Consider the following 24,135-nt stretch of genomic DNA (forward strand, 5'->3'; position numbering starts at 1 on the left):
CAAAAACCCATACCCCCTAAAACCTAAAAATTCCCTTATCACCCAAAACCCATACCCACCCTGAACCCTAAGAGTTTCCTTACCATCCCAAAACCCATACCCACTCTAAAACCTAAAATAAATCCCTTAACATCCAAAAAACGATACCAACACTAAAACCTTAAAACCCACACCCACCCTAAAACCTTAAAATTCCCTTATCACCCAAAAACCAATACCAACGCTAAACCCCCAAAAATACCTTACTACCCAAAAAACACATACCCACCCATAAACTAAAAACATCCTTTACCACCCAAAAACCCATAGCCCCTAAAACCTAAAAATTCCCTTACCACCCAAAACCCACACACCTCCAAACCTAAAAATTCCCTTACCACCCAAAACCCATACCCACCCTGAACCCTAAGAGTTTCCTTACCATCCCAAAACCCATACCCACTCTAAAACCTAAAAAAATCCCTTAACATCCAAAAACCAATACCAACACTAAAACCTTTAAACTCACACCCATCCTAAAACCTAACAATTCCCTTAACACCCAAACACCCATACCCAACCTAAACCCTAAGAGTTCTCTTACTATCCAAAAACCCACACTCACTCTAAAACCTAAAAATTCCATTACCATCCAAAAACCCATACCCACCCTAAATCCTAAAAGTCCCCTTATACCCAAAATCCAATCCACCCTAAAACCTAAAAATTCCCTTACCACCCAAAAACCCATACCCATCCTAAACTCTGAGTTGCCTTACAACCCAAAAACCCATACCCACTCTAAAACCTAGAAAATCCCTTACCACCTAAAAACCCATACCCACCCTAAACCCTAAAAATTCCCTTACCGCCCAAAAATCCAGACCCTAAACCCTAAGAATTCCCTTACCACCCAAATACTCATACCCATTCTAAGCCCTAAAAATTCCCTTACCACACGTAAACTTAAAACATTTCCTCACCACCCAAAAACGTAAAACCTATTAAAACAAAAAATACTGCATATATATAAACACAAAAATTCACTGAAACAACAATGGTTACAGGAACGTTATAGTTAGGTTCAGAATTTACTCACACAAAACCATAGAAATTTAGCAGTTATAGTTAGAGTTCTTTCAAGTAACTATAACTTGCGTCCTAAAGTAACTATAACTCGCGCCCTCACCATGCACAGTTATCTGATCAACAATTGTCCTGTAGATATTACAGTGATATTATCAATGATGTTATCCAAGATGTCATGAGTGCTGTAATTTGTGTGGTAATTAGCACTGCACGGAGAGGGTGCGAGTTATAGTTACCTTAGGGGGTGAGGGTGTCTCTGGGTGTGAGAGTTTCTGTCTGGGTGTGAATTGGGTGTGTGAGGGTCTGAGTGGTTTGTGAGTGGGTGCCTGAGGGTCTGAGTGGGTTTATGAATGAGTGCATGTGTGTCTGAATGGGTCAGTGAGTGGGTGCATGAGGGTCTGAGTGGGTTGGTGAGTGGGTGCATCAGTGTCTGAGTGAGTCTGTGAGTGGGTGCCTCAGTGTCTGAGTCGGTCTGTGAGTGGGTGCATGAGCGTCTGAGTGGGTGCATGAGAGCCTGAGTGGGTTTGTGAGTGGGTGCATGAGTCTCTGAGTGAATGAATTAGTGTATGGATGAGTCCGTGAATTTTTTTTTGCTTATTCGTGATTATTCACGATCACATTTCATTGTAAAACCCTTTTGTTGTAAAGGCATTTTCGTTCTAAGGCCTTCATTGTAAAGTCCTCCTGTTGTTCAGCTTTCATTAAAAGTTCTGTTTCCCGTCAGGCAGCAGTATATGCAGTTATCGGAGGCAGTGTTTATTTGATGGTTCCATACTCTGATGTGGACTCCATCAAGGCATTCCCTGTAATGTCTGCACCAATGGGCAGGTTAAGATCTTAATCAGCTGATTTATTTTGAGAAAACCGGTAGCAGTAAGTGCGGAAATTCTAGAGACCTGAGGTAACGAAAATATAAGTTTAAACCCCAAGTTCCATACTGCCTGCAGAAACCAAGGGCAGGTCCCTAATTTGTCTGGCGAGAAGCTGTGCCCTTTGCGCATATCATTGTGAAGAAGCTCACTCTCGTTCCCCCTCCTTACCTGATATTCCGGCCCTGAGTCCCACTTTCCCTTTCCTCATGAAGTGCAGCCAGAAACAGCTAAAAGGGGAAAAAGGACAAAGTGTTAGAGGACAGGAAACCAGTGTGTGGGACAGGTCCTGGAAACTAACAAAGAACTTGTCCTTGCAGGACGTGCAGGGCGAAGTCTGGGACCTACAAAGAGGGACTGATCAGCTGAAAAGGGAGACTACACCCAGGGGGTTATCATCAGGGATACCGTGCAGGGAAACAGACCCAGGAGGAAACACAAGGGAATCAACGGGGCGAGACCTGCTGAAGCCCAGACAGAAGCGGACTGTGAGCAGGAGGGAGAAGAGGCAAGTCGCCAGCCTTGCCTCCAAGAAGAGGAAAGCGGGAGTGGCCCGAAAATGAAGAGTTACCAGAAACCTGGTACGAGGACTGGTGGATGCCACCAATTGAAGCCCCAGAACCCGCTGCAACTCTGGAGAGTTGTGGCTAGTATGGTGAGTGAGGAGGGGGTGGACACCTGAGAGTTTTGTTTTCTGTTTCTTTCCCTTCCTTTGGTTTTCTCCTGCTATTTTTTTGTGTTTTTTTCAGAGCTTTTATATTTTTCCTTTTTCTTGATTGATAAAAGGGGTGGGAGACCTGAACTCAAGGACCTTTTAGTTGAATAGGTCACCTACTTCATACAAAGATGCATACCCTTAAGTTTAGTCTTTCTTTGCACAACCCAAAGCAACTGGGGCATCCCCACTATAAACCTACACCTCTACCCTGTGATCCTCACCACTATTCTCTTGACTCACTGAGAACCAACCCTCACCAAGCACCCCACGCATTATGGTGAAGGTAACCCTTTTGGCCTGAGGGTCACATACTTACGCATTTTGTGTGCTTCTTCTTCAGAGGGGATTAGCAGCAACACCCAGCGGGAGAAGCTCCTGGAAAAGGGAAGGAAGCGAAATGAACTCATCATTCCAATTCTGAAGAACAGAATAAAAACAGAGACAGTAGATGTATACCCATAAAGATCCACTCCACCCAAGAGAAGCTGATCGAAATTTCATTTTTTGTTGTTATATTCTAATAAAAATTCAAGTTTCAGAAATCACCCAAGCCTCCAAAGCCATATTTCCACCCATCCCTATCACAATCATCCTGGCCTCACTTGCGTCTGAGCTAATCATGAGTGTATGAATGGCCTTCCTGTCACTGATATTGTTCATGGACTTCCAATATTTTGCCACAAAAGCCCCAGATCACAATCCATACTGAAAATATTCTGCAGTATACCGAAGGAGGCAACGTTGCTGGATGAGACAGTCCCGAAGCTCATCATAGAAATGGACATGATAAGTGACTGTAAGAGGCATAAGTAATGCCACAAGTAGGTTCCCTGGCATTAGAAAGAGTATAGTTTCTGCCAAACAGATACTGTACCTCCTCAGCACTGCAAAGGCCATCAAGGCACTCCCCCTCATAATGAGGGGGAGTGTCAGTGATAGCCTCGGACCTGGGTGCTTCATTTTCAAGCTCTGAAGTGCCCAGGTCCAAGTGTCACTGACACCTCTTTGCAGAGTAGGTGGGGTAAGCAGTCTCTCTGACCCTATCTTACTCTGTGATGAGGCTGGGACTGTTAGGGTCAGCCAGTGAGGGAAGGCAGCTGTCCCAAACCTCCTGGTACCTTCAAGGCTCCCCTCCCCATAAACTGCAACAGGTAAGTGTAGTGTCATACTTGACTGTTTTGTGGTGCATGTATGTGTATGTGTGAGTGAGTGTTGTGAGTTGGTTTATTTGTGCATGTCTGTATGTGAACGCATGGGGGTAAGAGAGTGTGCATGTGTGTGTGTGTGAGTGTGTGTGGGGCTCTCACCCCCCCAAGCTGTACTTACCAGCTGCCACCCAGAATCAAGTCATCTAGCATCTCTGCCAAAGCATGTTTTCTGCCTCTGTTGGGTAAAAACCCACCCTGATAGGCTTCCAAATAGTTACCTACCTTGTGAAAGTGAGCATATACCTGCGACTCTTAGCCATTCATTGTGTTAGAAGTAGTAGGATAAGCTGAAAATCAGATAGATTTACTGGGTCAACTGAGGTCTTATATAATAGTAATGCTATACATTGACACTTATTGTGAGCACAATAGCCCTGGGACTGTGGTGTCTTAGTGCTAAAGGGCGAACCTTATAGCTATGAGAAAGAAAGGTACAATTAACCCAGCATCTGAGATGTTGGAAACAATGGGAGATAATCATTAATTTTACAGTCCAACCATTGAAGTACATTTTGTAAATACCAAATTCAGGACTTCAGACAAAGCTCATTGCTTCTACTATTACCACGGGAGAGTGCCTTTTCAGCAATGAAGATATACATAGTCAAACCCTATAGCACAGGAAATAAGTAAATATTTCTACTTGCAGTCCACAGCACGCAGTAGCCTGATTAGGCACACTCTTCAGGAGTTTATCGGCCCAAAATTAGGCTATAATCTTTTGGGAATCTTTATGCTTATTGGACTCTCCAGAGATACCATTTTGGACTTGGAATCCAACTTCATGTCTGCGTACATGACAGCTGTGTTGGGTCTGCAGGAAGTGACATATAGGAAGTGACATTCTATTTTCTTGAAATGAACAACTATACGGCTATATTGAAAAACTCTGTAAGTCATTAAAATGTGATTAGTGGCTGAGAGATTACCTTAAAGATCAGGTGGAAAATCCTCTTAAAATTCTTATTGTTTAATGGCAGGAAGGTGCCTTCTGTGGACGTTGGGTTTGAGTAACAGTTAAATATTTTAGCAATGTGCAGGGTTCCCCTCTTTAGTTAAGGAGAGGTAGGGAGCAAATTTCTAATAACTCACTCATGCTGTGGGTGATTTTGTGTTGGGTTGTAAGAAAATACCTTTTTTGCATGATCACTCACAACGTTTTGGACTAATGCTGCCGGTTTGTCAACTCTGAGAGTGCATTGAAGCCTGCTAACCAGACCTCAGTGCCAGTGTTCTGACCCTACAAAATATATCTTTGGCTTGTGACCAATTGGTGTAACTTTACTTACTTATGCGACCCTAGAATATGGTACCAAGGGCACCCAGGGCTTGTAAGTTAATGTGCCCACCAAGGCTGCAACACTCATTGTACCACCTTGGATGTGACAATGTGAAAACATGTCTCCCAGCTTGCCACTGCAGACCAGCAGAGCAGTTTTAAACTGCCAACTTGACTTTGCCATTTAAACTAATGGCAAAACCCATACCTGTCTTGCTATCATCCCTTCAGCAGGCCTAGCAAGTCCTAAGTCAGGGTGCTGTATATTGAAGAGTAGAACATGTATTTTTATATGTGCGAACAGTAAAAACCCCAAATTGTTTTTACTGCGGTAAGGTTAGTACAGGGTGAGTAGAGATGTACATACTGACAACACAGCTGTGCTAACTTTTGAATTAGACTACTAAAATTGATACTTCAAGGTCTCAAAATAATCATTGCATTAAAATTTGACTGTCCAAGTTGAATTTAATGTAACTTTTCAATTAATACAATTTTTAGAAAGCTTGCACTCTGTTGCCTAAGCTTTCCTGTGGCCATTTGTACATGCTGGTCACAAGAAAGCCTTCTGCCCTCCTAGGGTGATGTGTGAATGATTCTCAGGAAAACGAACAAGAGAGGCCTGCCATTCGAAGTGGTGTCACTTCTGTCTCGCAAGAAACCACACAGGATGTGAGTCCAAAAGGCAAATTTCGAAGGGGGAAGCCACCTCTAAAGAGCCTATGGTGGACACACAAAAGGGACTGCTCTTTTGTTGAGGTAGGTGGGTTGGTGTTGGGGAAAGAGAGGGGAGACCAGTTGCCAAGCTGTTTTTTCTGTGGGCATGTAGCCTTCAGGTAGCCACACCTCGAGGGGCTGGTTCTATGCCCCACAGATAGAGAGAGGGGTTCTGTTGTCTTCGAAGTGGGCAGAATAGGGCACTCTGGGATAGCTAGATGCCACACATTGCAGAAAACTGGCATCTGGCGGGGATGGGACTAATAGCCCATTGGCTTGTAATTGCTGCATCCCCCAAGGGCACCTGCGTTTGCAGGTCATAGGAGAGTCATTGGAGTGCAGTTTCTTTTCCCAAGATGGACACATGCCTTCACCAAAGGGAACCACTGGTTTGGCTGATAATGGAGACCAGTAGTCCAGTGGCACTGGACATTTGCTAGACCAAAGAGGACTTCGAGGGACATCAACAACTGTGGCCAAAGTCACTCCACGTGGGCAGTGGTCTGCGTAGCAGCTACAGGAAGACCCCACCAACTGCACTGAAGCCTCATCATTTACAGCATTGATAGCATCCTGTATCCCTTGCATCAGGACCTCTCCACTGACGTCTAAGGTTCACACATAGAGCCTGGAGTGGGACTTGAGACTGCTTTGATGACAAGGTAACTGTCCTACTACTCCACATTGGCTCCCTGGCCTTCCACTTGTCAGAATTGGTCATCCAAAGCAGGCCGGAGGAGCCAACCACAACTCTTTAAAAGTTTTACAATGTTTTGATACTTTGCAGTTACCAATGCTTGTTTGAGTTTTTTGAGTGAAAAGCAGTGATTTGTGATTTGCTTAAAAAGTCATACCGCAGGAACACACCAGTGCATTCTGTTTGTTTTGGTATCTAAAAATTTATAAAAATAAGAACTATTTGTACAGACTGGTGTTGGATTTCTTTCATATTGCGTGAATTTCTTATTTTGTTGTTTTGGTGCATCTAAATGCTTTACACTTTTAGTGTTTGTTTAATTTTGACTGCTTGAAGCTACAGCTACCGTGGGTTGAGCTAAGGTTTAACAAATGAGCCCGACTGGAGGCAAGTTTTTTACATGAGTGCATTCTACAGTGAGGTCACAGAACCACACTATCTGATACGCCACTTTCCTCACCTGGGTCTATAGCAAAAGAAAGTCCAACTCATTTGCTCACTCTAATAAATAATGAAGGGTTAACTTTTATTGTTTTTCTTTAATGTATTTTGATTTTGAAAAAGAACAATCTTCAATGGTGCCAAACTTGCATCCGTGACGACACAGGCTCATAAGGGAGACAAACACTTTGCTTTCAGTATTACATTCCAGGTGTCAGACATCCGATAACATTTTATCACGCTTGCCGTTAAAACGAATTTCGTTCTGAAGGCATGAATGGTAAAGGTATATGCATGGTAAAGGTTTAAAGGGAGGTATTTTTATTTTTTATTTTGTAAAGGCATGAATGGTAGATGGTAGAGGTGTGTGTGTGTGTGGTAAAGGTTTTGCAGGTAAGTACAGGTAAGTATTAAGTGGTTTAAGTGTGTATATATATATGGTTTTTAGGTTTTAGGATGGGTATGGGTTTGGTTTTTAGGTTTTAGGGTAGGCATGGGCTTTGGTGTGGAAAGGGCATTTTTTAGGTTTTAGGGTGGGTATGGAATTTGGGGGTGGTAATAGCATTTTTAGGTTTTTGGGAGGGTACAGAATTTGGGGGTGGTAATAGCATTTTTAGGTTTTTGGGTGGGTATAAAATGTAAGGGTATTTTTATGGTTTAAGTTCGGTATAGGTTTTGGGATGTCAGGGCATTTTTAGGTTTTAGGGTGGGCATGGGGTTTTATTTATTTATATATATATATATATATATACACACACACACAAATATATAGAATATATATGCAATATATATATTTAAACATATCCACAAATATATACATAATTATATATATAATATATATGTTTAAATATATACACAAATATATATATATCTATGTGTAACCAAAACAAAGTCCGGGCAACAGTGACAACGCAAGATGTGTTTGATGATTTCATGAAAAACATGGAGAAGAAGCTCTCCAAATTTGAAGAGGAAATCACCAGTAAAAAACAAAGGAAATTTATACGAGATTTTAAGGACTATCAAGCTGGCAGAATTCTAACCTTTCATCGTAAATATGATCATATTTATACTGAAGAAGTAATGTGGCAAGTACCTAAAGATGCTGAGGAGAAGGGTTCGTCCTCCAGGGAACAAGAAGAGAGTGATGTCTCAGACAGTAACCTCTCTTATATATCTGATTCTACACTATCTAAGTGACTGGTATCCGATAAAGCTACAAATAAGTCTACTTTTTTCAAACAATTTCAACTCCTAAATCAGGGGAGGACGGAACAATGCAAATATTCTTATTTTCAGAGAGGCAGAGGGAGAGGAACAAGAGGAAAAGGAAGAGGAAGAGAAACAGGTAAGCAAAAAAGAGGGGATGTAAGAGTAGATGCAAGGCCCATGGGAATGGCGACAAGGGCCCGCAAACAAACACAATGAATGTGGTTAATCTCTCCAGTGAAGAACTTTCTGAGGAGGAAGAGAGACTTTTGTCTCTAGGTCTTTCATTTTGTTCCACCAGCAGATATGATTACACTCAGACTAGGATTGATATAATCAAGTTTGTTAGGAAGCTGAAACTAAAAAAATGGTATTGTACGAAGGTGAATGTTTATCAACAGCCGGTAAGAAGTCCTGAGTTGAGTAATCTGTGCATCTCGGACATAGAAATTTTACATACATTGACTGACTTGCATGACTATTCTGTAGTACATGAGGATCCTATTATGAATTTGGAATGTTAGGCATAGAAGTTGATAAACCATGCCCTAGTCCCTTTAAACCCAAGTCCACATTTTTACCACCAGTACAATGTAATGCAATAGAAGTATTTGAACGAGATGTGATCAAACAATTGAAGAAAATTAGATACAAACCCAGCATTGTGAATAACATTTTTTTATCAGAATCACAATTGGAAGCTTTGTTGAGTCTGAAACAGGACAAGAGTATTGTTATAAGACAATCTGATAAAGGGGGCAATGTAGTTGTCCTTGATGTTGATAAATATTTTGCAGAAGGAGAAAGGCAGTTGAGCAATATAAAGTAGAGAGGATGTCAAGAGAACAAATGAGAAATATTGTGAGATGATTGATTGGAGAGAGAGGGGTTTGATAGAGTGGGAAGAGTATTTATTTTTGAAGTGTGATCACCCAAAAATCCCCACATTGTACCTTTTGCCTAAGTTGCATAAGGATAAATCAAATCCACCGGGGAGCCCAATCGTATCAGCTATGGGTTCCCTTTTAGAGAACACCTCAAAATATATTGATCATTATCTCAGTTTGTTTGTAGAAACGGTACCATCACATGTGAAAGGTACTATGCATTTTTTAAAGATCACAGAGGATATACAATGGGAATATGACTATCTGTTATTGACATTTTGTGTTGCTAGCCTCTATACCTGCATTATTCACAAGCTAGGCTTAAAAGCAATTAGACACTACATGCGAGCAAGATCTATTTCATTATTGTTCCATACTGAAATGTTATTTGACATGATCAGTTACTGTTTGAAAAATAATTTCTTCATTTTTGACAGTCAAATATACAGGCAACTACAAGGAACTGCCATGGGCACCTGCTTCGCGCCCAGCTATGCCAATCTGTTCATGGGCTGGTGGGAGGAGCAGGTGTCCGTTGAAATCAAAGATTTTGATGAGAGTGTTATTTTGTGGTATTGATACATTGACAACATTTTTGTGATTTGGAGAGATGATGAGTTATCAGCCATGATATTTGTTTCAAGCCTGAATCAGAATGAGTACAACTTAGAGTTTGCTGAACAGCGTAGTACAGCATGCATTGAATTTTTGGATGTTGAAGTGGTGGTAAAAAATAATGCTCTCACCACTAAATTACATAGAAAACAGACGGCTGAGAATAGCTTACTCTGTGCCCACGGTGCACATCATTCTAGCCTAGCCCAATGTATCCCTTATGGAGAACTACTAATTTGTAGTAACATGTCTGACTAACAATATGAATGTGAAGTAATGTGTAAAGGATTCAAGGAAAGAGGATATGGCACTAAGGTTATTACAGAGGCGAAACAGAAGGTGGATAAGATCTCTAGGGAAAATTTGCTATATAAGGTCTGCCTTGACAAAGGAGAAATAGAGACAATTAGATTAATTACAACATATTGCAATCAGTCATACAATGTAAGAGGTATTTTGAATAAGAGCTGGCATATTTTACAGACTGACTCTGTGTTATGTAAGTATGTACATGATACACCACAAATCACATTCAGAAAGAGAGGTCACTGAATGATGATCTCTGTCAAAATTTTGTGACACATGTGAGGGAAAATGTGACGAAGAATATGGTACCATCTGGATTTTATTGTTGCATGCAATGTAAAGCATGTAGAAACAATGAGAACTGCAAAAAGATAAAAGTGAGAGACAATGTAAAGGAACATGTCATCAAAGGTCATTATAATTGCAATACTGCCGTCTGCATGTACAGCCTGATATGTCCTTGTAAGAAAATGTATGTAGGAAGCACAATTCATTGTGTTAAGAAAAGATTGCTAGAACATAAAAGAGCTATCAAACATCATGATAAAAGCTATCTGGTAGCAAGGTACTTTCACGACAAGCACTTCGGGAATGAAAATCTACTACGAATTGCAGTGATTGATCAGGTTAAGACGAACAGTCGAGGAGGAAACACAGAACAGGAATTAAGAGTATTGGAATCCAAATATATAATAGATTTTGATACACCTGATCCTTCAGGACTAAATTCTGGTGCAGAAATGTGTCTTTATTTGGGATTGAGAGAAGAGGTCAAATATTGAATGTGCGAGCCGCATTAGGATGAATCTGATCTTAAGATTTCATATTTATATGTTATATATTTGTGGGGTTTAGTTCACTTTATTGATTTTATGTTACACTGTTGGTGATAATATAGGAAGCTAACAACACTAGGCGGTATCATATCTAATGAAAACTGAAGTATGTGGATATAGGGCTGCAATATATTTCGGATAGTTGTGATTTGTGCAGTGTAGATAACGAACTATCATGATTTTTTAGGAGGCTCGTTATCAGTAGATATAATAATTTAAACATATTCTGTCTATGATTTAGAATGTACTTAGCATAGAGGTTTCCCCTAAGAATTGAGGTAAAATATATTCAGAATCATGAATTTGCCCACTGGGGCCCGATTGGGTCTGCAAAATACAATGAATTGGATTAACAGGGAATGTTTAAGGTGTGATTTAGTTAGTATACAAGTCTGCTATGTTTTTATACACATGAAGAGTGCATGATTATAAGATGACTGTAACATTGATTTTAAGGGATGAGAAATATATAGGCATTTGATAGACTAATGCAATCGATCAAGTAGGATTACAGTGCTCTAAGATGGCCGACATTGTCAGATAAATAGTGTTGGTATTTGTATGAATGCCCGTCATTTGTGTTTGATGTTATTTAAAGATGCATATTGCACACCCACTCCATCTGTGATCAAGGCTACGGCCGAAATGCGTTGGAGGGGAGATCCATTTCTTCTAAATAAATTTATATGAACTTACAGCATTTTGGAGGTGTCCTGGCTTTCCTTGAACTAAAAGGAAAAAACTTTGTGCATATGTATATATGTGTATATATATATATATATTCAAAATAAGGGAGGGATCAGGAGGAGTTATGGTCCAGTGTATATCCTCCAAATAGAAACATCAAAAATTAGTAATACACTGTTCCAACCATGTAAACCAGAAAATAGTGACCGGGGTCCTAACTTCTAGGAGCAAGTGGCCTCACACACCCGTAGGGTGTCATGCTTCATCATAGGCACTGCTCCTCGTCAGACCGGCGCTGCAATGTCTGACGGGCACCACCCCTGATGGGGGGGCTCTTTGCCGGAGATCTTTTTATGTGGTGGTGCCGTGACCCCAAAGGTGATTAAAGTGTTGATGGAGATCAGAAAAAGAAGTGGTTTTAAAATTGACTCTCACAACCGCCACTGAGACAGTAGAATTTATTGGACCAAATGGACGGTCAGGGCCAAGGTTAAAAAACAAAGTCAAGAGAGTGAATAAAGAAACTAAGATCAATCACTCTTATTGTGGAAAGAGTTTTATTTTATATCTCAAAGAGAGGAGTCTGGAAAATCTCCAGAGTCTAACCTCTCATGGGTCAACATGTTTCGCATCCTGGTGGTCCAAACGGATCCAGTGATGCTGCATCAGGACCTAATGTAACTATATGTATCTCCTAAATGGTAAGGGCCACATATATTTCCAAACAAGGTATATAAGTTACTGTAGACCAGCAATTTGCTGGGGGAAGTGACATTCACTTACATGAACATAGAACCACTAGTTCCTTACTCGCGCCCGTCCTAAAATGGAAGACGAACATCCTAGGAATACACAGACCAATAGTCCAGCGCTAAATGATGTTGTGTACAGCTGCTGGAGCCAGGACCGGGGTAGGCTACCTCCTGGCTCCAGGATGTTCGTCTTCCATTTTAGACCACCAGGATGCGAAACATGTTGACCCATGAGAGGTTAGACTCTGGAGATTTTCCAGACTCCTCTCTTTGAGATATAAAATAAAACTCTTTCCACAATAAGAGTGATTGATCTTAGTTTCTTTATTCACTCTCTTGACTTTGTTTTTTAACCTTGGCCCTGACCGTCCATTTGGTCCAATAAATTCTACTGTCTCAGTGGCGGTTGTGAGAGTCAATTTTAAAACCACTTCTTTTTCTGATCTCCATCAACACTTTAATCACCTTTGGGGTCACGGCACCACCACATAAAAAGATCTCCGGCAAAGAGCCCCCCCATGAGGGGTGGTGCCCGTCAGACATTGCAGCGCCGGTCTGACGAGGAGCAGTGCCTATGATGAAGCATGACACCCTACGGGTGTGTGAGGCCACTTGCTCCTAGAAGTTAGGACCCCGGTCACTATTTTCTGGTTTACATGGTTGGAACAAGTTTCATGGTAAAGGCATGCGTGGTAAAGGTATTTTCATGGAAAAAAACTTTTGCTGTAAGTGCATTTGTTGTAATGACCGATGCGTTGCAATTGCCATCTTGTAAAGGCAATCATGGTTCCATCATACAACCCCCATAAACAGATACTGGCATGGTATAACCAGTCAGTCAGTCCTAAGAAGTGCTCAGGTTTGGAGTAGGCCTAGCTCCTCCCCCCGGGGATCCCAGTGTGTGGTGTTTGAGCCAGGTGCTCCATAACTTGTAGAATTTGTGGGGACAACCGCTGCTAGTGTAGGTGATTTGTATATGTCCATTCACCGTGTCCATTCTTGTATAGTCAGGATCTCCCGCACCTCCTAGTGTCAAGCAGTATTCCCTTTTGGCCACCACCAGGCCTAGGCCACAAAATAGTAGCTTGGCCAACACAATATCTACTTCACTGGGAATGCCGATGAACACATATTTCTGCTTCTGTGGGATGGGATTCTAGAATGGCACTGAGCTCAGCACTGATACTCTCTCAGTACGCTTGAATAAGTGGGCAGCCACAGATTGTGCACAGGAAGGTCTCCTTAGCCTCATCACAGCATATATATGTTGGTGAAACAGCCCTCCCTGTGTCATGAAGTCTCTGCCGGTCATAGTAAACTCCTCTGTAGTATCTTAAACTGTATTAAGTGCAGTCTTGATTTTATTGCCACCTCCCTCAGGTGCATCAGTGCCAATTTCCAGTCTGTGTCCCTCATCTCCCCTAAATCTCATTCCCATCGCACCCTCAGCTTACCCAGGGCATATTTTTGTTCAACGTCTTGTAGGTGAGGGAGATTGTACCCTTCTCAATTTCTTCCATTAGTAGCTGTCCCTCTAGGGGTGCATAGTCCAGGATGTCTGTCGCTGTGAGTCCCTCCGCCTGCCAGGCGTGTTGCATTAAAAAACTGATTAGGGATATACTCCCTCTGAAGGGAGGAAAGCCCAAACTCCCACAATTTTCCTAATTCACTGAACCATATGCCCTCCCACTGGGACGTTTCCCTAGTGATTTTGCAAGTCCAGCCACTACACTTGGTGGCTTTACTCGATAATGAGTAAGGATAATGGACAATATGACTTGGAACCCTCCCTGGGTTTACCGTCTTTATGTATCACCACATTGGTGGCACATCGGAGATCTTTGTGGTAGCGTTCGCTGTTACCCTACCTCTTTAAATAGGTTCAACAAGTGAGGTGTATCGCTTGTAAACCTCTACCGGGATTCTGTTGGGCCCTGGGGATTTACCTATTTTTAGTTTTGCTATAGCTTACTGAACCTCGCTCAGCATAATATCATCCTCTAAGGTCTCCCGTGCTTCTGCATCTAGCATGGGGGTGGCCACTTTGTCCAAGTATTGTTCAATGTGGGGTGCATCCTGCAGTGGTCGGGCCATGTAAAATGACCAGGCAAACTCCTCCGCTATTTGTTCATTCCTATTGCACAGCACCCCTCCTGGCCCATGATAGTCTGCACCCACCTGGCCTCCATTTCCCTCCTGCCCAGCTATGCCAGGAGATTGCCCACTTTATCGCCTGTTTCATATAGGTGGTGCAGCGTGGCTGGCATTTGCTCTTTCTTGAGCCAAGTCTTGGTATTCTGTTTTCAGAATCGTTATCTTCCTAAGTACGAGGGGGTCCACAGTGGACCATTGGGCACTTTCCAACTGAAGGAGTTGGTGCTCACGACCCTCTAGTTCTGCCACTGCTCTCCCCTTTTTCCGTGCAATAAGGCTTTGTGCCTATCGTGGGGACCCACCTTGTCAACCTCCCCAATGTCACCTTTGGATTTACAGATCCCTCATTTTTGGTGAAGTAAGGCTAAATGTCAATATGAAATTCCAAGGCTACTTCCTGATCATGTATGCCCCACACACTGAGCTTCCATCCAACCCTCCCTTCATAATTTCTGTTGACCTAATCTAACCATTAAGGGGGAATGGTCGGACAACCCTCTGGCCATGTATTCCGCCTGTTTAATAGTGCTGACTTCCCCTGCAGGAGCAAATACATAGTCCAACCTGGAAAACACCATATGTGCCCGGAGAATTAGGAATATCGTCTGTCCCATGGGTGTTTTCATTGCCACAGATCAGAGAGGCTCATTGTGGCAACAAAGCACGCAAGATGGGTGCCCTGCAGGGCCGTCACTGGGGTCTCGGATCATAATTAAAGACACCACCCACTATGTGCATACAAACTCAGGGGGGTTATGTCAGTCTGACCCCAAAAGCCCTGTACCCTCACGATTCTACCATAGTGATCTGTCCATATTTTGGTCACCCTGATTCAGGGTGTTCTTTTTTATCAGTATGCTGACACCCTTTGAGTGGGTGGTGCAGCTGGCGTGGGCCAGTGTGATATATGCCTCCCTCCCCAGAAAGTCGTAATGTGTCCCCTGTAGGTGTGGTTCCTGTATTAGGATCACATCTAAGTTCAGACATTTAATATATTGCGCTACCAGGCCCCCTTAACTTGCTGCCCAGTCCATTGAGGAGGCTCCAGGCCATCCCAGGGGCAACCTGTCTCGCAATAGGGTTCCTCTGCCTCGCTCTGCTCTAGAGCAGCCTCTCCTTCGGGTCTGTGTTTTGTCCTTTGTCTGGGCTCCCTCACCGCCCCGAGATCACAGCCCAGGTAGTCCACCTCCCTGCCTAGACAGTTGTGGGTGTTACTCAAGCCATGACCATGCCTCTTTTGGTCAGTGAAAAAGAGTGAATTCCCTTGCTACAGGACCTTAGGCTTTGCTGGAATAGTACAATTCATTGCAGTTGAAGTGCCCGCAACTTGGCCTTAATGGAAGCAGTTGTGTGGTGATGCTTCTGGACTTCCTGTGTAGTCCGGAAACACTAGGACTTTTGAGTTGTCATAACGGATTTCTCCCATTGCCTGACTTCTCTCAGGATCATTTCTCAATCTTGAAAATGTTGACATTTTGCAATCACAGGTTTTCGGGGGCCTGGAGGTGGCGTCCCGCCCAGGGCTCTGTGTACACGTTCTGTTATAAATCAGAAAACAAACTTGTCTTGGGGAAGGGCCGTTTTCAGCCAACTGTCCAAAAATGGCACCATATTTCGTCCCTCAACCCCCTTGGGAAACTCCACATATCACAGGTTATTTTGTCATGTGTGGTTTTCTGCAACTTCTAGACTCCAGACCACATCTTTGGTAGTGGCCCAGGCCTCGATTACCTCCTTCCGGAGCCCCTGGACCGTATCTTCCAGTTCTGAGATTCTGGGCTCCATCACCGCCACTCTGTCTGCCTCATTATGCAAGTCCTGTCGCAAAAGGGGGACCTCAGTACGCACCTATCAAATTCTCCCCTCCAGGGCCTCCCAGGAAGACTGGATAGCCAAAAGCAGTGCAGCATTATCAGGCATGGTCTGCACCCCGTCCCACACTGATGGAGTGACCACTTTAGTGTAGCTGCCCATTTTCCCCTGCCTGAGCAGTTTAGGATCCCTATCCTTAGCCACTGTCCAAGATCGGGCACCCCACTATGTGGCTGCAACCCCGGCACTGGGCCCAAGCAGAATAGGGGAAGAGGAGGGGTGGGTGGCACTGGCCACACACCCAGCAATTTATTATTTCTTGGGTAGTCTCCAGGTCTCTCCAACAGCCACTGCCTCCTGTGTCACTGCCTCGATGTAGGCAGATTTGGCCCAGCTCTGACACTGCTATGTTCCACTCAGCCTTGCATTTTCCCCAGCTTATCCACTCCTCAGGTCTTCTGCAGCCCAGATGACCCCGGTTCACCCCTAGTATCCATTGTCTCGATGGAGGGCAGTTAGGGAGGGAGAAGCGAGGGAGGGAAGAGTGTGTCACACTGTCTGCCTCTGTCTGAGGGGCTGTGGCCCTGGTCCTCTGGTGGTCAGAACCCCAAAGGGTGTCAGCCATGCATGGCTGTCATCATCAGGGCCACTCTGCAACCCTTCTTGCCGGCTCCACCGCTACTCCTCCAGTGAGAAGGTCCTGCAATGGTTACTTTGGGAGGGGCCGTTCTCTGCACACAACCACCCACTCCCAATCGACTGGTATCCCATTCGTCAGAGAGGATGGGGCCCAAGTCTGGCACAGCCGTTCTATTGTCCTGCCATTATCTTGATCCAGCCTGGGTTCTCCATCAGTCTTTTGCATGGAGTATGTCTCCATTGCACCCCTATCAGCCATATTTCTGTGTGAGGAGGTAAGCCAAATATCTACTGTCCACCACTAGGCCAGCCAGAGCCCCACCGTCTGCTTCCCCCGACCCTGGGGAAGCTCCAAGATATACCTCCATCAGCTCGAAGGGGAAGGTTGTGGTATCAGTGTCCAGCTGGCATGGATCAGTACCTTTTTCCCAGCCGCCCACAGCTTAATATGTCTTCACGGCCACTGTCTTGGGTGACATGGCCGCCCAGTTGTGTTCTCTGGTGGGGCTGCTCCTCTACCAGTGCTTCTTTCCTTTCCTCTGGTTACTGGTCGGGAAACCCAGCCTTCTGCCACGCTCTTCGCATGTGGTGGGGCGTTCCCCACTGGAGCGGTGGAGAAGGAAAGGAAAAGAGATGAGAGCACTAGCTTCCTTGGCAGCCTCCTTGGCTGTTTCTGTGCCCCCTCTGCTGCTTTGTTTCAGGACAGTACAGCGCTCACTTCCCGGGGGCTGCCATCTTGGGGAAGGCCACTGCTGCCGCACCTACTAAGTGGGTCATCTCAACTCCCACAGCGTTTCAGGGGGCCCGCATTTGCTCTTTTTTCCTGCTAACGGTCGTGCTGCTCTTGCACTCGCTATTGGCGAGTCGATCGTTACTGAGATGGCAACATAATGGTACGATTTAGATCGAGCCACCAGAGCTTGTGGGATTTACTGCAACTTGGCAATACTGGCCACGCCCCTGTTAATTTTCATTGTTGAAACAAAAACCTCTAAATAAGCCATGCCAGGAGCCTCCAGCACTGCCATTGTGTAAAAGAAGGGGCTTATCTTCCTGTAGCTTCAGAAGCGCAAACAGAGGAAGGTTACTCCTGACTAAGATCAGAACTGAGGAAGTTCCCTTTTGACCTGGATCACAAAGGTGACAGAGTCAGTTGCATCACTATTATCAAAGGTGACTTGCAGGCAACAAAAGAATGCTGAGCTTTCATTCACTGTTCTCTCTGACACCAATGTAAACAAATGTGTTTATCCTTAAAATTACATTGATAAAAGTGTTTCTCTATGAATACAAATCTAGAGGACATCAGATAGCACCAGAGATAGCAACAAGGCTAATGTTGCCAGGATGCTAGACTTGAGGGCAAGACAGCAATCTCAACATCACTAGTCATCACTTTTCATTCTCAGTGTTACTCATTGTAGCGTTTTCCCGAGCCTGGGTACCTGCCAATGAATATGCCACACACAAAGCTATGTATTACACGTCTTTATTTGTTTCTGTGTATCCGCAAAGTCAACATTCTAAACCTGCATTCACTTTACCACGTTGTAACCCTTACTTCACAGCTCTACGGTGTCCTTCAGGAGCCAAAAGGGTTCTGTCATTCATACTCACATACCAAAACACTAATGACCAAACATAGTTCAAATGCTAAATTCCTCAGTTCCTCAACATGTTTACTTTCATCAGGGGTGAGCAGGAGATTACCTCAAAAGGTGATTGGAATTCACAACCCAGTGTGTCGCCCAGTTATGAATGTCTTTTTACTTAGAAAAATGAAATGCACTTGCCACATTAATAGGTTGCTAGACCTTATTCTTACTGGACTGTCTAGGTTCTGTAATAATACATAAAAGACATAGCTGTTTTCAGTTATACTAGTCAGGGCTACTTGATCCACATCATCATTGTGCTGCATGCCCCATGCCAAGTTAAACTCATCATTATAGCAACTGGCTAGAGGCTGAGGGGTACATGTAGAACATAAAGTGGGGGAAGATGTGTGCAGTCACACTAGACCAAGATTCAGACATTTATTGACTGGGCATCACAAAAGAGACAGCCCCCAACAGATTGTATCTGACCTCACAATGTAGAGGACCATACTGAAAGCCAGAAAGTATCCTAAAAACATCCTAAAACGATTGAAATGATTTTTTAGAAAGTTTTCCAAATAACACAAAAGACCTCAACGAAGAGTCATTGTGAAAGAACTCGATTTTGGATAGGAATTAACTATCATTAAGGCACATCTGACCCTAGACTAAAGAAAGTTTTGGCCTAATGGAGTTAAAAGGCAGAACTCTCCCATTGGCCTTTACTTTTCAGGGTTTTCAGAGGCTTTTGAGCAGACCTTATGCAGATTTCCTATATAGTACTATGTTTGGAGTCCATAGATCGATTGAATTTGTCAATGCAGAGGTGAGAGATACCTCGGCCACATAATATGAAGATAGAAAATTCTATATTTCAGCCACAGATCTACCTCATTACGTTTAAACCCTTACAATAATTCAGTTAACTGATGGGATTTCCACAAATAAACCACCTGGCTCACCCACTGACCTTTGTTCTTTACAGATCCTGAAACATCTCTGCCTTTTTTGTGGTGTTAGCAGCATTTGATATGATCGGCCACACCTTTCTTATAAAAACCTTCGAAAAATTAGCGTTCAGTGGTGCAGTCCCATTATGAATACAATGTTTTCTGTCTGATAGGTTACAATCTGTCACTTTAACCAGGGTTGGACTGAGGCATAATATAGGCCCGGGCAACAAAATAAAAGTGGCCGCATTTAGTGAATTAGAAAGCTAAAAACGTGGCCCATGTTTTCAAATTCGGGGCAGTTTTCAACGTGCAATGACAAGACATTGGTGTTTTGCAGGGTGTGGAAGACTGTATAGATTTGAGCTTCCTGCAAGCATTTTTTATTTATTATTAAGGAAATCAACAATACAACTGGCCCAGCTGAGCATAAAACAAGCCCGCAAACATCCAGAACAACGGCCCACACACACACTGGGCTTTCAGACCAGCCCATCAGACACTAGCGGATTGCTCTATAGGCCTGTCCGACCCTGACTGTAATGTGTTTTTCTTCACAACTCAGGCCATTCACCTGGCATCGGAATTAACCCTTTCTCCACTATTCAACTGTACATGCTCCCCTGGCTAACGCACGCCACCAACATGGTCACAATGCTACATGTATGCATATGATTTGTCTATACTTTTCACTATCTTTTGTACTCCATCCAATTCATCTTTATGGAACAAACAAAGCACATGCTTACTTGCAGGGGTGGCTCCTTCGCAATTGCTAAGGGCCAGGAGCTGTAAAATAAAACAATATTTAATTATCTTTTTATTTTACAGCTGCTGACTCAGCGAGCAGCATCTGCAGGAGGGGGGGAGGGGGCTGGTCCACGGGAAAGGGTTAAAAGGGGGGAGGAGGAGAGAGTGCACCTAAGTGCACATGTGTGTTTGGCCAGCCGTTGTAGGACGGCCAACAAACATGCACGCTTACGTTTCTCCAACCCATCTGTGTTGAACAGCCGGGCTGGAGAAACTGCACACTTTCAGGGTTGTGTCCGAGTCAATCAATCAATCAATCAGTATTTGTAGAGCACGGCTACTCACCCGTGAGGGTCTCAAGGGGCTGGGGGAGAGTGGTGGTGAGGGGCCTCATCCGAAGAGCCACGTCTTGACGTTCTTTCTGGAGATGGTGAGTGACAGGCTTTGTCTGAGGTGCAGGTGGAGATTGCTCCAGCTCTTTACAGCAGTGTAGGTGAAGGATTGTCCTCCGGCGATGGTTTCGCAGATGCGAGGGATGGTGGCCAGGGCCATCTTGGCGGAGTGGAGGGATCTGGTGGGGGTGTGGAAGGAGATGCAGTGGTTCAGGTAGGCTGGTTCCTGCGCTGTGTATGGCCTTGTATGCGTGGGTGAGAAGCTTAAAGGTGATTCACTTCTCGACTAGTAGCCAGTGGAGGGTCCTCAGGTGTTGGGAGATGTGTTCTTGTCGAGGGAGGTCCAGAATGAGTATGGCGGTGGCCTTCTGATGAGTTGTAGTTTTCTGATGTTCCTAGTTGAGGTGCTGGCATAGAGGGCGTTGCCGTAGTGGAGCCTGCTAGTGACTAATGCGTGGGTGACTTCCTGCGGCAGTCTGCTGGGATCCATCTGAAGATCTTTCCGCAGTTTGCAGAGTGTGTGCCAGCAGGAGGAGGCAACAGAGTTGACCTGGAGGGTCATGGATAGGGAGGAGTCGAGGATGAGTGGCAGTCCAAGCCGCTCAGACCAATCCTGATGCTGCTTTCATGCTAGGTTTATCATGAAAGCAGCACCAGGATTGCTGGGGAGCCTGTGCTGGTGTCCCAGTGAATGCTGGGACATTAGAAGAGAAAAGGAGCACGAGGCAGCTGGCGGCATCCGTTTTATTTTCAAACATTATTATTATTTTTTTTTCCTCTGTCACTGCCCCTGCGATAGAGAGTTCCACCCACTGATACTTGCCTCGGAATAGTCATTGGTAGATGTCCAACATTTAAAAAAAATGTAACCCATCAAAAACATAAGTTCTACTGGCAACACAGATCTATTAACCAATGTATTCATTTAAGCTATGTTGATTTCTTAGCCACATTTTTGTAATTTTTAGATAAGGTTATGAATTTGGGCCCTAAACCACCATCAGACTTTGCATGTGTGTCCACTAAACCTACATGCCTATCATAACATGCCTTAAAACATAACCTTGGAAAAGGGATGTCCTGAAATTCAGTGAGCGTTTCTCTACTCACATAGACAAGACCAGAGAAGTTCTGCAGAGCTTCAGTTCTACGGGAGATAGTTTCTGCAGAGGGAGTCAAGCTGAAAGATGATTTGGTTAAGATTATTGCTGATCTACCTTCCCCTGAAAAGAAAGAAGATGTACAGGCATTTTTTGGGATGGTGGAATTCTATAGTAGATTAATTCACAATTTTGCCAGGCATACATGTTTCATCAGGGAATTGTTAAAGAAGGGAGTGCAGTTCCAATAGAGTGATGACTGTCAAAAAGAATTTGAAAATGTGAAAGAATGTCTTGACAAGGCACATCACATAAAAAGTTTTGTGCCTGGCTTACCATGTTGTATCATCACCTACACAAGTGGAAAGTGTTTAGGAACTGTACTTAAACAGAAGTAGGAGGATGACATGGTCGCTATTGCTTTCAGCTCAAGGTCACTCAGGGGATCAGAATCCAACTATTCTACTATTGAAAAAGAGGCATTAACCATGTTTTTGGGATGTGAGGACTAAATTTGTAGTAAGGACCGATCATAAACGCCGGTAGCAGGTGTTTGGGAAGAACGGCTGGGATTGTCCCTCGCCCCCCATTTCAAAATGGCTTGTAGCATTGCAAGATTTTGACTTTTGCGTAAAATATACCAGGAGTTGGGAATAAAGCTGCAGATTTCCTCTCATGCCTGGTCTAAAATTCCCCCTACTCTGACCAGGAGGGTGACAGATGGCGGACAGATGATGACTGTAGAATGTGCGCTATTACTAGTGGTTGCATCTCCAAAAGAGAGTGGCTAGATGAAATTCAGAAGGATGTTCTTAAGGAATTTATGAGGATCTTACTGGAGAAGAAATATTGGTCAAAATGTGATCTATGTCATTTTGAAAGAGTTTCTATTGAACTTTCAGTGAGCAGTTGCCTTTTGTTGGGAAGTGACAGGTCGATGCCACCTGAACCACTTGAGCTTACCTCGTAACAGTCGCCAAGGCATTTGCAAGACAAAGGAACATTTAAGGAGTGCATACGGGGGCCTAGAATGGACCTACACACCGAAAGAGTAGGTAGGAATTGTTGTGAGTGTAGTGACAAAAGTCAAAAAGTGAGGATGGACCTCATGGTTTGCCTGAGATTCTGACTAATCTGTTGGACTCTGCAACTGACCATAGGGAAAAATGTGGAGGCGAGGAGAGGTTCAATCCACCTTGCGCTCGTGGACCTCTCCTCTGCCTATGACTTGGTCAATAGGAGGAAGCTGTGGGACAGTATGGCTTGGATGGGGATTGAACAGGGCTTAGTTGGGCTCCTAGAAGGAATGTACTGGGACTCCTATTTCAGAGTTAGATATGGTAGAGATGGAAAACGTACACAAAATATAAGAATGTGTCTTGGTCCCTCTTTTGTCCCACAATTATATCAATGATTTGTAATCCCATTTGACCAGGATAGTGAAGGATCTGTCTAGATTTAACACAAGATTCCTTCCCGTGCTGCTGTTTGCAGACGACACTGTACTAATGGTGACGGCTAATGGTCTCCAGCTACGTTTAGACGGCTTTTACAATTTCATGGGAGGCCTAAATCTAAAATAAAATCTACAAATACATTTATAATGAGTTTAGGACCAAGAAATGTGAAAACAAAGACTTTCTTTTTGGGGGGATAGAAATTAACAGGGTGAAATGTTTTAACTATCTGGGGCTTTCTTTTGGCCAAAGCCTTAACTGTCAAAGTTTACATCAAAGTAGGGTTGCTCATACTCAAAGAGCTGTGGAGGTGGTGTGCTCATTTGTGAGGAGGTTGGGCCACGAACTGATTAAATAATTGAGGGGCATGTATTAGAGTAAATATTTCTTTTTGGCAATTTATAGGGCAGGGGTGTGAGGCTATAGAGGTCCCGGGCCAATCCAGCAAGTAGAAAGTAAGTTAGCTTGTAAGCTTCTGGACGTTCCCCAATCGTGTCCGTCATTTATGTGTCTCTCAGAGCTGGGCTTAACACCTGTAGGGGACAAGATTAAGCTGGCACTGCTGTTTATGGTTAAGGATTTAGGGGAGCCCTGATGCCCAACTCTCAAAGGACATATTGAAAGATTGCCTTTCTCTGGACAATGACCTTAACTTACCCTGGATTAGATATGTAAAGAAATAATTTTGAGTGCTGGGCCTGCACGATTACACTGAAAATCTTGCAATCAAGTACTGACTACAGGGCCATCCCCAGAGCAATGGAGACTTTTCGGTATAGGTAAGGCAGAGACCACCGGACGACCTTTGATTAACTGTCTGTAATCTGCATTTATAACTTAATTAATTTGACACATGGTTTTAATCCTTATCTTTCTTGGTTCCCGAATGGGAACCTTATGTTTTATTTAACTAGATTACCTTTTAGCCTATTGCATTTGATTGTTGCCACTCCCCGAACACTGTCTGGGGAGAACTACTGCCCAGATGCCCCTG

The 24,135-nt window shown here is 43.7% G+C and overlaps 1 long non-coding RNA gene across 1 annotated transcript in view; it reads left to right on the forward strand.

Annotated features, from left to right (window-relative positions):
- LOC138301944 (uncharacterized) overlaps positions 1–3,114 on the forward strand; it is a 36,599-nt gene extending 33,485 nt beyond the window's left edge. The window contains exons 2-3 of the long non-coding RNA XR_011205180.1: positions 2,258–2,592; positions 2,996–3,114. This is a non-coding gene — a long non-coding RNA (uncharacterized lncRNA). The remainder of the gene's footprint in view (positions 1–2,257; positions 2,593–2,995) is intronic.
- Positions 3,115–24,135: the final 21,021 nt, after the last annotated feature.

The sequence above is a fragment of the Pleurodeles waltl genome, chromosome 6, assembly GCF_031143425.1.
Source record: "Pleurodeles waltl isolate 20211129_DDA chromosome 6, aPleWal1.hap1.20221129, whole genome shotgun sequence".
In the NCBI taxonomy this organism is placed as follows: domain Eukaryota; kingdom Metazoa; phylum Chordata; class Amphibia; order Caudata; family Salamandridae; genus Pleurodeles; species Pleurodeles waltl.